Raw genomic sequence first — 17419 nt, forward strand, 5'->3', positions numbered from 1 at the left:
GATCTGACCACAGTGAGCCCTGGAGAGATCTCACAGGGATGGCTTCACCCTCAGGGTGCCCTGGGCAGGGGAAACAACCCCTAAACCGCTCTCAGGAGCTCAGGACTCTGTCTGGGTGCTGAAATCTCACTGGTGAACATCTGTGGACTGGTGGGAGCTGCCTCAGCATCTGGAATGTCCAGATACATCCAGCCTGACATGTGTGGCAGCTGGAAATGGAGCAGGTGCAGTGGGATTTTCTGGTGCATTTTGCCTGCTGCCCACTTCCTTTCCCAAACTTTTCCCCAAAAGGAGTGCTACCTGTTAAAGTTCCAAGCAAGGAATCTTATCCCCAGGGATGCCTGGGAACACACACACCATGTTCCCATCCCCACCACCCTCAAAGTCATTCCCACTCTCCTCCCATTATCAACAAACTGGATGAGGGGATGGAGGCCACCCTCAGTCAGTTTGTAGGTGACACAAGTTGGGTGGGAGTGTTGATGTGCTGGAGGGCAGGAGGGCTCTGCAGAAGGACCTGGACAGGCTGGATCCATGGGATGAGGCCAGTTGGATGAGGGCCAACAAGGGCAACGTGCTGGGTCCTGCCCTTCGGTCACCAATCCCAGGGAATGCTCCAGGCAGGAGCAGAGAGGCTGGAAAGCTGGGAAAGGCTGTGGGGTGCTGGTGCCAGTGGAAATGAGCCCAGGTATGCCCAGGTGGGCAAGAGGCCAGTGGCCCCTGGGCTGTGCCAGCCAGGTGTGACACAGCCCCAGGGCAGGGCCCGTCCCCTGTGCTGGCACTGCTGAGGCACCTCCAGTGCTGGGACAGCTCTGGGCCCCTCAGCACAGGAGAGACACCGAGGGGCTGGAGCGTGTCCAGGGCAGGGAACGGAGCTGGGAAAGGGGCTCAGCCTGGAGCAAAGGAGGCTCAGGGGGCCCTTGTGGCTCTGCACAAGTCCCTGGCAGGAGGGGACAGCCGGGGGGGTCGGGCTGTGCTGCCAGGGAACAGGGACAGGAGGAGAGGGAACGGCCTCAGCCTGGGCCAGGACAGGGGCAGACAAAATTCCTCCAGGGAAAGGGCTGTCCAGCCCTGGCAGAGCTGCCCAGGGCAGTGGTGGAGTCCCCACCCTTGAAGGGATTTGAAAGCCATGTGGATGTGGCACTTGGGGACATGGGTCAGTGGTGGCCCGGACAGCGCTGGGAGAATAGTTGAACTCACTGGTCTTGGAAGGCTTTTCCAACCTAAATGATTCCATGATTCTACAATCTTCCCATGGGATAGTCCGTAACACTGTGAGGTCCCATAGGCATCATCCCTCTGCTGTAGGGAAGGTTTGGGAGATGCAGGCAGAGGTTTGGAGGTTCAGGCAGAGGTTTGGGGGGCATGCAGGGGTTTGGGGATTCAGGCAGAGGTTTGGGGACAGGCTGAGGTTTGAGGATTAAGGCAGGGGTTTGGGGGGCAGGCAGGAGTTTTGGGGTTTCAGGCAGGGGTTTGTGGGGGAAGGCAAGAGTTGTGGGGTCAGGAAGGAGTTTCAGAGGGCAGGCAAGGTTTGGAGGGGCAAGCAGGAGTTTGGGGGGCAGGCAGGGGTTTTGGGGTTCAGACAGGGATTTAGGGGTAAGGAGGGGTTTGGGGAGACAGCCAGGGGCTTAGGGTTTCAGGCAAGGGTTTTGGGGTTCAGACAGGGATTTGGGGGAACAGGCAGAGGTTTTTTGGGTACAAGCAGGGATTTGGTGTTTCAGGCAGGGGTTTGGGGGTTCAGGCAGGGATTTGGGACTTCAGGCAGGGATTTGGGGGTTCAGGCAGGGATTTGGGGATTCAGGCAGGGGTTTTGGGGACAAGCAGGGGTTTGGGGGTTCAGGCAGGGGTTTGGGGGTTCAGGCAGGTGTTGGGGGTTCAGGCAGGGGTTTGGGGGTTCATGCAGGGGTTTGGAGGTTCAGACAGGGGTTTGGGGGTTCAGGCAGGTGTTGGGGGTTCAGGCAGGGATTTGGGGGTTCAGGCAGGGATTTGGGGGTTCAGGCAGGGTTTGGAGGTTCAGGCAGGGGTTGTGGGATCGGACGGAGGCGCTGCCTGCGGGCTCCGGCAGCCGCCACCAGAGGGAGCCACAGCGTCACCGGCCTGCGCTACCGGGAGGGGCGGGACCGGGATGGGAATACAGGGATGGGAATATTGGGATGGGGATATTGGGATGGGAATATTGGGATGGGGATATTGGGATGGGGATACAGGGATGGGAATATTGGGATGGGGATATTGGGATGGGGATACAGGGATGGGAATACCGGGGTGGGAATACAGGGATGGGAATACCGGGATGGAAATATTGGGATGGGAATACCGGGATAGGAATATTGGGATGGGAATACAGGGATGGGAATATTGGTATGGGAATACCGGGTTGGGAATACCGGGATGGGAATATTGGGATGGGAATACCGGGATGGGGGAACAGGGATGGGAATACTGGGATGGGAATACAGGGATGGGAATACAGGGATGGGAATACAGGGATGGGAATACTGGGATTGGAATACTGAGATGGGTGTTTTGCAATGGGGGAACAGGGATGGAGGTATAAGGATGGGGGAACAGGGGTGGAGTATAGGGATGGGAAAAAAGGATGGGGGTATTGGAATGGGGATACTGGGATGTGGGAACCAGGAAGGTGTACAAGGATGGGGGAATTGGGATGAAGGGATGGGAGAACTCTGATGGGGGAACAAGGAGAGGGGAACAAGGAGAGGGGAACTGGGGTGGGGGTATTAATCCATATTAATGGATTAATTAATGGGATTAGGAACTGCAGTGGGAGTACTGGAATGATGGTATTGGCATGAGGATACTGGGATAAAGGTACTGGGATGAGGGAACTGGGATAAGGGAACTGGGATGGGAGTACTGGGATGGGGACACTGGAATAGTGGTATTGTGTTAGTGGGACTGGTATGAGGTGAGTGCCAGGACAAAGGAGAAACAGGATGGAGAAAAATACTGGGATGCAAGCACACCAGGATGAAGGAACACTGGAATGGATGCACTGAGATGAGACTTCTGGGATGGGGTGAACACCAGGATGAAGGAGCACCAAGAGTGGGGAAGGTATCCTGGAATGCACTGGGCTGCAGGAACAGTAGGACAGGGGGGATTACAGAGCACCAGGATGTGGAGCATCAGGATAGGGAGGCTGCTGGGATGCAGGAAAATGTGGATGGGGAAGCGCTAAGCTGGAAAAGCATCAGGCACAAGCTGACTTGCAATCCATCTGTTGCAAAGACTGCAGATGGCATAGCTGGTGCAGGACAGGGATGGGCTGTGTGGGGTGTGCTGTGGTGTCAGAGACGCAGTGATGACCAAGTGGTGCCAAACTGCCTCTGCCAGGTACGAAAGGCTCTGCTCAGAGGGCAGCAAATACCAAATACACTGATTTAACAGCTTTTTCCTGTCCCTCTTGTCCTGTCTCTCCACCCATGAGGGAGGCAGTTCTCCTCTGCCCACCCATGCACAGAGCACTTGCCACAGCTGGAGTAGGTTTGCCCAGGAGAACCTGGGGATGAAGGCTGTCCTGGATGGGCTATTTGTAGGGGGTATGCTGAAAGTTTAATTTTTAGGGAGCAATCATCTGTCTTGTCCCCTCCCAGGGAGTCCAGCACCACAGGCCCTTGGGGAAGAAGTTGTTTGCTTCCAGCTCTGTTGTTTAATAGGTAATAGGTAAAATCCTCTCTTGGAGCTGTTGAGCTACAGTGAGAACAGGAACTCACGGAATTGTTTGTGTTGGAAAAGAGCTTCAAAGATCACCTAGTTCAACCAATCCCCTGTCATGGGCAGGGACACCTTCCACCATCCCAGCTTGCTCCAAGCCCTGTCCAGCCTGGCCTTGGACACTGCAGGGATCCAGGGGCAGCCCCAGCTGCTCTGGGCACCCTGTGCCAGGGCCTGCCCACCCTCCCAGCCAGCAATTCCTTCCCAATATCCCAGCTGGGCCTGCCCTCTGGCACTGGGAAGCCATTGCCTGTGTGCTGTCCCTGCAGGCCTTGTCCCCAGTCCCTGGGCAGCTCTCCTGGAGCCCCTTTAGGCCCTGCCAGGGGCTCTCAGCTCTCCCTGGAGCCTTCTCTTGTGCAGGGGAGCAGCCCCAGCTCTCCCAGGCTGGCTCCAGAGCACAGGGGCTCCAGCCTTGAGGCTGAGTGGTTTGTGCCTGGGATCTGCCTGTTCTGAATTCCTGAAGGACATACTCATTCAAGATCATTCAAAGACCATTCAGTTCAATGCTGTAGTTAATGGCAACCACTTCTGATGGCGCTGGTTTGCTTGCAGGTTTTTTCTCTTCTATCTCCAATGTGCGTCAAATGTGATCTCACAGATATGCCAATTCTACCTTTAATGGCATTTTTAATCCCATCTTCTCATGGACAGACTCATGGAGAAACAGGATTTTTCACTTAAAATAAAACATGCTTTTTGCCACTCCATTCCCTACTCAGTTTTAACACTGAACCTTGTTTATTTATATTTTTCTCCTTCCTGTTTTTCTCCCACTTCACTCATAGTCAGGGTAAACTTTAAACCTGGTGCTTTGGGCTTGATGTGACTGTAAAGCACTTGGAACCAACAGTGCAATAGTGCTTTTGTTAACACAGCCAGGGGGTCGGGGCTTTTGGGATGTGAAAGGATTCAGCTGACTAGGAGTATCTCAAATCCTAAAGCTTGATAAGGTCAAAGGGGCAGGGAGCTCCCTGGCAGGCAAACAACAGAGGCGGCTCACAGGCATCTGATCCCTTCCTGGGTCTCTGCAGGGAGAGGCTCCTTCCTGCCAAGGCAGAAGTTTGCTCCTCTCCACCAACCCTTGTGCTCAAAGCTGAGGTTGGGCAGCTCCCAGGGAGGGTTCCTGCCCCACCCAAGGCTGTGCTGGGCAGGTTGGAGTTGGGATGCTCAGCAGAGACCTCTTCCCTCCCTCCTTTCAGGAAAGCCACCTGGTAGAGATGGGCGGAAAAACAGGGGTGCTGCAATAGGTGAGGTTGGAGAGGGAAAATGAACCTCAGTGTGGATTGAGTGTGCTTTTCCAAGGTTTTCTAGCTTTCTGCTGTGCCCAGACATCTGGTTTGGGCTTACAGATTTTGATTTTGGTTTAGAAACGGAGGTATTTTAGAGCTCTCTCTAAGATCTCCCCCTCCAGCGAGGTGCTGGAGGTCCTGTGTCATCTATGTGCCCAGGCAGAGGCATTAGGGTGTCTCAGAGGGTGTAAAACATCACTGTTTGGGCAACTTAGCAGAGCCCTTTCTATTTGTGATGTTGGTGCCATTCCGGGTACAAACCAGCATCCCCAGGACTCACATCAGAACAGCAAATGCTATTCTGCAGCACAGGAATGTTTGAGTTTTTGCTTAACCAAAGAGCAAGTCAATAAAGGGGCTCCCACCAGACTTAAGTCTGACTAGGAGGAAAAGGTTTATACACAAGACAGACCAAAAAACACTTTTTTTTTTAATTTGTTGGGGGTTTTTTTTTGTTTTTTTTTTTACAAAAGGCGATTTCTCCCCCATCTTTCCCAAATCCATAGGAAAAATATCCTTCTGCATGAAAAATGTCCATTCTGCATGTAACTGCTGCCAGACAGAAGATAGGATGGGAATAATGGCAACAATATCTGCAATGGGAAAGTGGTCCAGGAAGGAAAACCATACTGGAATATGGCAGGAATATGGATACTGAATGGCTGGAGATGCTGAGGGTTATGGTCTTTAAGAATTAGAGAATCCCAGAATGGTCTGGGTTGGAAGGGACCCTAAAGTTCACCTTGACCTACCCCTGCCAAGGACAGGGACACCTTCCACTACACCAGGTTGTTCCAGGCCCCATCCAACCTGGCCTTGCAGAGGAACAGTCCAGTGCTCTAACAAAAGTTAATAAATTGTGTGTTTCAGCAGCATTTGTGGAGAAATGTGGCTCCAGGTTAGTTTTCTGAACACACAGGTGAACACACCAGGAGTTGTGTTCCTGCTGGGTGTCTCACGTCTGGTGTTGAACAGGAATAAACTCTGTGAGCAAACACATCCAAGGCTGGAACGTGCTGCAAGTGAGGGGAACAAGACCTGCTCCTCTGAATGCTTTTTAAGGACCTGGCTCAGGTGTCTCTACCAGCAGAGGGTCAGATGTGGGAAAAGGACTGGGAGAGGGGGCTGCTGGTGTATCAGGGTCACTGTACTGAGAACCTATTTTCACCAAGATCACAAGAATTCCTGTAACTTACTCTCTGTGTGCCAAACTATGGCACAAATCCCTTGGAAATCCAAGAAAATATCAGCTGCTACAGCTGATGGCTCAGAAGCAGAAATGCAGCTCTGTTTGACTATGCTTTATGTAAACTTTGCTGCCACGTTTCACCTGCCGTGAACTGCAGCAGGAGCCCAGGGCAGTTTTGAAGGGTGATGCCTGCTTTGTTCAAAGCTGGAGCTGCCCTTGGATGGGGTGTGGGATGTGGTGCTGCTGGGGCAGGAGAGGCAGCCAGCTCCTTTCTCTTGTCCCAAACAGGTAGTGGTGTTAAGAGGAGAGAAGGGGATAGGGAAGGATGGGACTGGGGGTCTCAAGGACACGTGCTTGACATAAAGTCCAGTGGCAGCAGGGAAGAGCTCCTCAGTCTGGTGCTTGCTGGAAGTGTTGTTCTCCCAGTGACAAAAAGGGCTTCTGCTGCTCTGAGGATTTTTATATTCTCATTATTATAGGGATTATAATAGATTCTCAGGGAATCAGAGAGTCTCAGAATGGATTGGGTTGGAAGGCACCTTAAAGCCAGTTCCACCCCTGCCACAGGCAGGGACACCTTCCACTTCCTTCCACTTCCAGGCTGCTCCAAGCCCTGTCCAGCCTGGCTTTGGACACTTCCAGGGATCCAGGGGGAGCCACAGCTGCTCTGGGCACCCTGTGCCAGGGCCTCATCCCCTCACAGCCAAGAATTCCTTCCTGTATATTTTCCCTTCTATTATGTGGATCCTTCCTATATTTCTTCCTCATATATTCCCATATATTATGTGGATGTGGTGTACCAGCACCTCTGCCATGACCTTTGACCCCACAGGAATCAGGCAGCAAAAGGCAAAGACACAGAGAAATTATAATTTAATGCTGAAAATGGTAAACAGAAACCTCCTTATATATCTTGGAAGTATCTTAGCTGCTTGTGGCCATTATATGTGTTACCTGGTCTTTGGGCTTGCCAGCACTGTAAGGGGTCACAGAATTCATGTCTGCAGAGATCCCAAGGATCACATGGTCCAAACTCTCTTTGCAAAAGAGACATTCATTCACACAAATGGATTAAAATCTATTAAAACTCAAAACTCTTGTCTGTCCAGACAGAATCCCTGGGTTGGGCAGGGTTTGGAGCAACCTGGTCTAATGAAAGGTGTCCTGCCCATGGCAGGGGGTTGGATTAGAGGACCTTTAAGGTCCTTTCTTAACCCTAACCATTCTGGAATTCTGTATCTTTTTTCGATGGATTTTTTTTTTTTTTTTCATTTTTCATGTGTGTTTTCTCCCCAGTCCCTTCAGTGGGACAGTGCCCTCGCAGGGTGGCCACAGCCCTGCCACAGACAGGGCTGCCACAAGGTTTGGCGCTTCTCTTTGCATCCAAGCACACCCAAATAATTTATCCAGTGTTTTCCAGGGTGATGTTTGCAGGTGGATCTTTCCCAAGATGAGCAGGAACAGGCTTGCTGAGCCAAGGCCAGGAAGGGATGGTGTCCTCTGATGTCTTCTCTCCTGCTGCCCACAGAGCCCCACCCTGTAATCCCCAAACAATGCCCACCGATTCACTAAAGCCCCAGCACACGTTTTAGAAGCCTCTATTAAATGCACCCAAAATAAAGGGAGAAACAACTTGATTAAAGCCTCCAGATGATGAGGAATCCGCCACAGCCCCAGGTCCCACACCCTTAATTTCCTTTGCTCTTAAATGCTTGCAACTGAATTTGTCCATCTTTCATGTCCTGCCATGCATACCTGCATTTCTTGATAATTTCTTGTTAAATTAAAATTGCTGTGTCCTGGAAAGAACAAATAGAAGATTTATTCAGGCTGGTTTTGTAACAAAGTTCATTCCTTTCTGAAACCAAATCCCTCTTAGGGGAACACACCTTACTTGGGAGAGGGGACCAGGCTTTTTTGTTCTTTAAAACTGTAGAAAATAATTTCCCATCACCACACCTTGAAAATATCATGGATTTTCTCAGCTCCAGGCCCTGGATGGATGATGGAATGAAGAGCAACTACTACTGCTCTAACTGTCTGCACTTCAGCCCCTGTGAACAAAGCCCAGCTGGGGAATATGGGATTATTATACAGAAATTAAACATTATCTGCTGGAAACTATATTATTTGGAATCCAAAAGCAGGCCTTTCATGAAAAGCAGTTTCTCTCTACGGAGTGCACTTAATTGTGCTGCTAGTACTTTTTAATTAGTATAATTTGGAAATTGAGTTAAATTAGACATTTTATTTCAGCAGCAGAAGAAGGGGCACTGGAATATCTGCTGACTGAAGGGCTGTCCCTGTTCATTCTTGGTCTAGCTCCAAAGACCTGCTAATAATTATTCGTAGGAGCCAAGCTAAGCAGAGATGAACTCAGCATCTTCCCAGATTTTACTGTCACTTCTGAAATAAGTGAAATTTCCACACTTAGTGCAGGGAGGAAACCACCTCCCTGTGTCCTTTCCCTGGGGAACACCAGGGTTTTTTTCCCCAAGTCCTGCTACACTGGAAAACCAGGGTGGTGTGGAGTCATCTCTTCCAGGGGCTCCCTTAGCTGGGGTAGAGCACAGTCATACTATAGTGACATATTAGAAAAGCAAGATTATTTGCCAGAGAAAGCTCTGGGGTAAAAAAAAGCCTGCCTCTTTTTTTCTTTTCTTTTCTTTTTTTTTTTTTTTAATAGTATTTGAAAGATTCTTTAGGGAAAATAATGGAAAATTGGAGAGCCATTAGCAAACCTGGGTACAGTGCTGGGGACAAACATTTTAGCAGGGTCTGTTGCAACAGGATGAGGGGTAAAGGTTTTAAACTAAAGGAGGACGGATTTAGATTAGATACAAAGATGTTTTTTACAATGAGGGTGGTCAGGCCCGGGCACAGGTTGCCCAGAGAGCTGGCAGATGTCCCATCTCTAGAAACCTCCAAGGCTGTCTCCCCCAGCCCTGTGCCCTGGGCTCTACACTCTAGCTCATGGGGATGAAAAGTGTGAGTCAAAGTGAGGTGAAAAGACTACTTGTTATTTCTGTCATTTCTGGTGTCACACACTGAGTATTTTGGGGCAAACAAATAGAAGTTTTGCTTTCAAGCAATGTCTGTGCTAAGGAGACATTGAGAGGATAACTTCTGTTGGGCAAGTCAGCTGGTACTTTCACATTGTTGGTTATTTGGGCAGCTGCAAATTTCCATCTGATATGTGCCTGTGTGTAGATATGAGGGTATCAGAATGCCTCTATTTTGTCCCAGCATGGTTAATACAAACCTGCCCTGCTCTGATTCCCAGAGGCCAGAGCATGATAAAATACCTGCCATGTGCCTGACGTGCCTGTGGTTTGATATTGTTATCTCTTTTTTTCTCCTATCAAAAACATGAGCATGTCAAACCCTTTTTTTAATAACAGCTTTTGCAGCAAATAGGGAATGAAAACATTTCCCTTTCCTCTCCAGTCACCTTACTGGGAAGGCAAAAGGGTCAAAACCAGGGTGCCAGCCCTCAGCAGCTGCTGAGGAAAGGAGGGCAGGACTCCAGCAGGGTGTATTTTTACCAAAACTGTGTGATAAGAAGTAAAGCCTGCATGAAGATAAGCTCACTTATTTTATTGGCAGTAAGTCCTGGGCTCCTGTCATTGCTCAGCCTGAGCTGCTGGCATGTGGAAACCACAAGTTTATGTGGTTAAGGACTATCATTTCACAGTGTGGAGATGCCCACTAGGGAAAAGAGGATGAGAGACTTGGGTGCTCTAAGGCATCACATCTCACTGGTGAAAGGAGGGGTGTGAATCCTTCCCCTTGGAGGACCAGAGTCTGAGCAACCCTAATGGTTTCTCCATTGCACATAATATATAAACTATGGTTAGCTAACAAAAATGCACATTTTCCAAGCTCCCCCATGGCTGATGGGTGCTGGAGTGCTGTTTGCTGCCAATCCTCCTTCCTTTTCAGAGGCTCTGTTGGTAGCGGGACAGAGGATGTGGCCAGACAGGGAGGGTCCCCATATCAGCAGGTGAGTCAGGGCCAGGGAAGGCATCATTAGAAGGTGCATGAGAGATAACAGAGGGTGCAGGCAGGTGACCACAGAGGATGTGGGCTCCCAGGAGCAGGAGAAGCTGGAACCTGAGCTGCTGCCATCAGCAGGTGTGTGGTGAAGGCCTCCTTGATGGGCTCTTCCCCACCAGGTTCTGGATTAACCCAAGACCAGGCAAGGGAGATGCCACAACCCTGAAGGAGATGAGACACAAGGCTGTAGTGTTGCAGTGTGAGACACATCTCATTTTTCCAAAGAAGATTCTCTCCTAGCACACATCCTAAGGACCAGAAGCAGATGTTCAAAGAGTCCTTGCTGACTTTGGGCTGCTGTTATCCCTACAAACACGGTGTTGATTTACACCCGGTGAAAGCTGATTCACAAGGTGCTTTACCAGCAGGGTAAGCAGAGCTGTACCTATTTCAGAGCAGGAAAACAAGCTGAAAACAGAAGGCTTTCATCTGCCATCACCAGTAGCCCAGGACATCCAAGCCCAGTGAGCCATCCTGCCTTCCCCCACTCTCCAGCCAAAGGTTGAGGTATCAGCCCCACAGCAGTCCCAGCCCCACGGCAGTCCCAGCCCCATGGCAGTCCCAGCCCTGGCTCTGGCAGAGCCAGGTCAGACAGTGCAGCCATCCCAGCTCTCTGTGGTGCCCAGCCTGCCCTTCTCAGCCCTGTTCATGATGGAAAATGCACCCAGGACCAGAGTGCTTGCCCTAAGCTTGGCTTTCTTGCTACTACATCATTCCAGGTGGACTTTTGAGACTACAATTTGCTTAAAAACAAACAAATCTGACTGTACACAGTATGACGCTGAGTGACGAAATGGCCAAGACAGAGACCAAAGAATTATGGGGTGGTTTGGGTTGGAAGTGAACTGTAAAGCTCATCCAGTGCCACCCCCTGCCATGGGCAGGGACAGCTTCCACCGTCCCAGGCTGCTCCAAGCCCCATCCAACCTGGCCTGGAACACCTCTAGGGATGGGTGCTCTGGGAAACCTGTGCCAGGGAATCCCCGCCCTCACTATAAAAACCTTCTTTATATATATAATCTAAATCCACACATTTTTAGTTTAAAGCCTTCACCCCTTGTCCTGTCACTATAGGCCTTACTAAAAAAACTGCCCTCACCTTTCTTCTAAGCCTCCTCTATTGAAAGATTGCAATAATTTCTCCCTAGAAAATCACATTAGAAAGATGTTTTGCTGTTGTCCTTCATCCAGTATTCTGGATTTTACACATCCCTCATCCAATGAAATTCCCCTGCTTCTTCTCCCACCCCAACTATTAGCAATTCCTTCCTGCTGCACCCCTCTAAGCAGCATCACAATCCTTTGATGCAATTAATATCCACAGTAAGGGATTATGGAAAAAAAATCCCATTTGCAGCCAGAGGAAGAGAGAGATTTCTGGGTTACTGTAATATTCCATGGCCAGCCATGCCTCTGCAAAACATGCTTGTCAATCTTTAATTCAAACTCCAGCAAAACTGGAGTTATTAATGTCCCTGTCAGAGATGCTTTCTGTCACCCTGTGGAGGTATCTGACAGAATCCATCTTGCCTGGCGTGGAAGGACATCCTTCATCACCATCCCAAGCCACTGCACTGCTTCTGTCAGCTCTCTGCTCAGCCTCAGCAGCCTGACCTTTGCAAATCCTCGGGGCTAGAATCATGGTGATCCTTTAAATTGGTAATTTGTTCTTACCTGGATAATCATACTTTGTATTTCTAAGGCCTCTTTAATCCAAAGATGTAGCTGTGAATTAAATTGGTGGAGGAAAGTAATTAATTATGTCCAGATAGTCTCATTATTCAACTGAATTATGTGAAATATGGGAAATTAAGGCTATTATTTTAAGCTACATGGGAGGTCAAGGAGAAAAATCCAGCTGTTCTGAGTTGCATCTTCTCACCTGTCGTATGGAAAGCAGCATCAGAGCAGGATTTCAATCCTTCTGGAGCAAATCAGTGCTCACAAACCCAGCTCTCCAGGAGCCCAGGCCATTCCCATTTCAGACCTCCTCCAAATACCAGTGAATTTAGCCTTGACTTGCAAACAGCCTTGGCACCCATGGCTGTGCTGAATAAAAATGCTCTTCTAAAAATAACTGGGAAGTGGAGGAAGAAGCCTGTCCCCACACTCAGCATTTCAACACCAGTTTCCCCTCCCACCACATTGCTTTACCCGTGGGTACCCTGCTCTGAAATGTGGTTTATATATATATATATATATATATATGTACAAGAGAGAGTATTGACATCCTAGTGCTGTCTCTTTTGTCATGAACACCCTGTCTGGCCACATTCACACCCCATCACCTCTGTTTCTCTCTAGGTTTTCAGCCAGGCTGTCTCACACCACAAGGGAGCGGGGACTGCTGGAACTCCTCATCCGATGCCCCTGGACCCCAGGCATCGACTCATCTCCCTTGGGAAGAGGGACAGATGCTTGGGAAGGAGGGCAGAGCCACTCACTCAGTCTCTGTCAGGATGGGAATAAAGACCTTGTCTGTCTCCAGTCCTTTGCTCCTACAGTGGGTCTATTATTTGTGTTTTTAAAGAACATCTATTTGCTTTCAATTCAACTGCAGCCTGACCATAATAAGGATCAGTCTAATCCTGGCAGGAAGACTGTTGACCAACTATTTTAAGTGTTTATTTTCCTGCAGAAGTCTCTGAGGGAGCATCTGAGCACTTAACAGCCACGGCCACTTCTTAGAAACCCACAGGAGTCATCACTGTGCCTCCATCCTGGCAGACACCCCCACCATCCCACCTATGTTGGAAGGACTTGGGGAAGAAAAAAGAAATTCTCATCTTTAGTTTAATTGTTCAGTACCTGTCTGTATGTAAAACTGAGAATTCCATGGAGGAAATGTATGATTTGAGCAGAACACAGTACACTGAATTTTGCCTTCAGCTACTCTCTCCAAGGCCAAGATTTGCTCTGAGCTAGAGAGGGAGCGCCAAGCTACCAGCACACCCCAGCTACAAGCAAGAATATATTTGTAAATACTGTAAATATTTGTAAATATTCTGTATTCCCCCTCTGAATCAGCAGATCCCCACCATTGCTAAGGCATTTTAAAGGCTATTGCCAGGCCAAGACTAGAGTTTGGCACAGCATTTTTTGAGTTACAGCTTGTGCTCTCAAATATCTTCATGTCCCCGGCTGCTCTTTCCGCCTCTTGCTATTTTCCTGGGACAAAAGTCTTGAGGCTGGAGCGCTTCCCACTGGCAGAAACCCAACAGCTTCCACTGAATTAGGTAGGAGAGAGCTTAGGAAGAGCTCCTAAGATCTTCCCAGAGATGCTCAGTGCTTCCCCGGCAGCAGCCCTGGGAGGATGCTGAGGCCGGATATGTGTCCCAGCACCTTGTGAACTTTGTGCTTGGCAGCATAAGGAGCCAGACAGCCTGCCTGAACTCCCTCTGCGAAGGCAATGCAGGGACTCCCCTGATACCTCACTACCTCCCTAAATACATGCTTTTAATAAAGAGCCAATTTAATTTCCCAAACACTGAGTCATCTCGTGTTATTACCTGGCATATGGTACCCAGAACAGCAGCCACAGCATCTTTTCCTTGAAAGAAGGATGTTTCTGTTCCCTCCTCCATCCCCAGCTTTTACAACTCCTCTCCTCTTTTTCCTTTTAAGCAGAAATCCTCTCCTTTCCCCACTTCCCTCCTTTCTGATCTGTGATGGGATTAAACCAGAAGCAGGGATGAAAGGAGGAGGTTGGGATGTGCAGCTCGGAGGAGCTGAGGGGAGCATGTTTTCTCTTGCATGGGGACAAGATCGGCAGCTCCACTTTGCTCTTTGGACCTGGAGCTGCGCCAGCTCCTGGAGAAACGTCCCCAGTCACCGGAAAGCTGCCCTTTCTTCCTGCTGGGACACGTGGATCATGAACGCCATGAGCAGCGTGGCCAGGGAGCTCCAAACCCACGCGAGGGTGGGAGCGCTGCAGAGAGGCGGCAGACACGGCACCTTCTCCGGAGTCTGGCACCGACCCACCTGTGGGTTCACCTCCAGTCACCCTGCTGTCACCCTGCTGTCACCCTGTCCACCTCCCTCCCACACCCCCTAGGAAAACGAGCCCAGCTCCCCCTCACACTCCCACAAGATACTGTGCTCTGCAGGATGGGTCATTTCCCAAAAATCTCAGGCTGGAAGTCATATGCCCAGATCCAGCATCCATCTGAGTTCCTGATCCAGAGTCCTCAGTCCTGCCACCTTTCAGCTTTCAGCAAGGATTGAGGCGGGTGCTTGGTGGCATTTTGTGACATTTTGTGATGTCTCTGAGCTAAGGATGCCTTGAGCATTTTGGGGCAGGAGTGGGGTGCATGGAGACGTCCCAGCACGTGCAGCCAGGATCTGCTGTTCCCACCCAGGAGCTGGATTGACACATGCCAGCGTGTTCACATGTTAATATAATGGGCTGGTGTTCTCCACAGAGAGTGATTTGCCTTAAATAACTATCTGAGATGAATTGTTTTCAGGTTAAAGCTGACACTGGAATTCAAAAAAATTATCATTAACACAAGAATGGGTCCCACCTTTTTTCTGCCTCCCAACTTGCTCCTACAAGGCAGAAGCATCCCTGTGAAATCCTGGGTCTGGGGATTCTTGGTTTAGGGGCTTGAGGGCTGGAGGGGATGTGGAGAGGCTGCATGAGGAGATGATCTGGGAAAAAGGGATGTGGGCAGAGCCGTTTTCTGCCCTGGTGAGCTCCGCAGCTCAGCTGTCACTGGAGAGATGCTGTTGGCACTTGGATTAATAATTAAACCATAGTATGATCATAGATAAAAATATTAAAATCTAGGCAGTCCCCCTTTTCTTAAAATACAACAAAATAAAATCTGGAGCTAAATTAACAATGTGCTCTCCCAATTACAGCCACCCTCTGGTGAATATCAGGTTGTCATGACAACCTGCCCAGCAAATGATAAGGCCCAAAATAAAGCACAGCAGGGAGAGAGATCTTTGGAATCCGATTTTGCTGTCAAAGTAGAATTAAGGTTTCTTCAGAGGCCAGCAATTCTGGTGAATTTATGGCTGCAGTCCTTCCGTTGATGTTCATTAACGTGATCCATTTATCCGGATGAGTGTGACGGTAGAACCAGACAGGGAGCAACAAAGAATCCATGGTTAGAAATAAAGTTAACCTCTTGAATACAACCCAAACCCCAAATAAAAACGGGGATGATTGTTGGGTGGGTGTTTTTGTGAGCCTGGTGTGGTAAGTAGAAAGTGGTTTAAATTGCTTGTAGGAACATCTCTGGTGCTTTGAGCACCAGAGCTGAAGGGATCCAGTGGGCTAGAGAGGGGTTTAAAAGGTGCTTAAATTCTGGTCTTTACATTTATTGTCTTAGAATTTTGTGTGTTTATATAGAAACACTTGATTTATCTGCCATGCACAGGTAAACTTGAGAACTGGGCCTATGCAAACCTCATGAAATTCAACATGGCCAAACACAAGGTTCTTCATGTGAGTGATAGTAATCCCAGGCACAAACACAGACTGGAGAATGGATTGAGAGCAGCACTGGGAGAAGGGAAAAGGTGCTGGTGGGCAAGAGCTGGACCTGCCCCAGCCCTGAACCTCCCTGCCCTGGGCTGATCCCCCAGCGTGGGCAGCAGGGAAGGGGGGATTGTGCCCCTGTGCCCCTGTGCTCAGGTGAGACCCCACCTGCAGAGCTGCCCCAGCCCTGGGCAACAACAGCACAAGGACGTGGAGCTGCTGGAGCCAGCCCAGAGGAGGCCACGCAGCTGCTGCCAGGGCTGGAGCCCCTGTGCTCTGGAGCCAGCCTGGGAGAGCTGGGGCTGCTCCCCTGCACAAGAGAAGGCTCCAGGGAGAGCTGAGAGCCCCTGGCAGGGCCTAAAGGGGCTCCAGGAGAGCTGCCCAGGGACTGGGGACAAGGCCTGCAGGGACAGCACCCAGGCAATGGCTTCCCAGTGCCAGAGGGCAGGCCCAGCTGGGATATTGGGAAGGAATTGCTGGCTGGGAGGGTGGGCAGGCCCTGGCACAGGGTGCCCAGAGCAGCTGGGGCTGCCCCTGGATCCCTGCAGTGTCCAAGGCCAGGCTGGACAGGGCTTGGAGCAGCCTGGCACACCGGAAGGTGTCCCTGCCATGGCAGGCGGTGGGACTGGATGAGCTTAAGGTCCTTCCCACCCTAAGTATTCTGTGAAACACTTGCAGTCACCCTTTCTTCAGTTTAACGTCCCTTCCTTAAAGCCCAGCTGGATGCTGCTTTGTCGTGAGGAGACAGTTGCAGCTCTTAACTGAATCTGGATGGATGCAGGTGAGGACATGCGAATCTGTGTTTGCCCCTGGCGCTGTGTGTTGGGTGGGTTAACACCACCCCAAAGGCTGCTCTGGGCCCCGGGTGGTCTCTCACCTGCCCTGGAGGGTTGGGTGGCTGCGGACCCCAGGGTTTGGGCGTCTGGGGCTCCCTGTCAGATTCCCGGAGTGCAGGACCCGGGGGCCCCTTGTCACATCCCGGGACTCTGGGATCTGGAGGTCCCTGTGAGGCCCCCGAAAGGGTGGGATGCGGGGGATCTCTGTGAGACCCCAGGGTGCGGGACCAGCAGACCCGCATCAGATCCCCGCGGGGTGCGGGATGCGGGGGGTCGCTGCCAGATCCCGGGGATACGGAGTGCGGGAGGTTCCCGTCAGAGGCCCAGGGGTGCGGCACTCGGGTAGTCCCTGTGGGATCCCCGCCGTGCGGCCCCCCCGCGGCGGGCAGGCCGCAGCCCCGGACTACATCTCCCGTCAGGGCCGGCGCGGGCCGCGGGCGGGGCGCGGCGCGTCACTGCCCGCCGCCCCGGCCCGTCCCTCCGCCGGGCCGGGGCCGGGGCCGGAGCGTCCTCCCGGGCCGCGCCCCCGGAGCCCCCCGCGCCCCCGGCGCCCCTCGCCGCGCCCATGACCCCCTCAGCGGGGCACTGACCGCGCCCGGCCCCGCACGGTAAGCGCGGCCTGGGGGAGACGTGACACAGCACCGGCCGGGGGGGGGGGAGCGGAGGGGGGCAGCGGGGGGAACGCATCCCGGCTTTTGTCTCCCTTGGAAAGACGTGAACCCCGCGAAGGGGGTGGTGCCGCCGATGGAGACGGTTTCTGGGTAGGTCTCGGTGCTGGCGGTGTCGCGGCGGCCTCGCCCCGGGGGGTCCCCCCCGCTCGGTG

General features: G+C 51.3%; 1 protein-coding gene across 2 annotated transcripts in view; it reads left to right on the plus strand.

The window, feature by feature from the left end:
- The first annotated feature begins 17130 nt into the window (after nt 1–17130).
- The window catches only part of CTIF (cap binding complex dependent translation initiation factor), a 146705-nt gene continuing 146416 nt past the window's right edge, over nt 17131–17419 (plus strand). For both annotated transcript variants that reach the window (XM_014257058.2, XM_014257059.2), the window contains exon 1: nt 17131–17204. The gene's annotated coding sequence lies outside the window, so the exon portion shown is untranslated. The remainder of the gene's footprint in view (nt 17205–17419) is intronic.

Source organism: Pseudopodoces humilis, chromosome 4 (assembly GCF_049639895.1).
Source record: "Pseudopodoces humilis isolate 2021_Gansu_Grassland_sample_001 chromosome 4, ASM4963989v1, whole genome shotgun sequence".
Lineage (NCBI taxonomy): Eukaryota > Metazoa > Chordata > Aves > Passeriformes > Paridae > Pseudopodoces > Pseudopodoces humilis.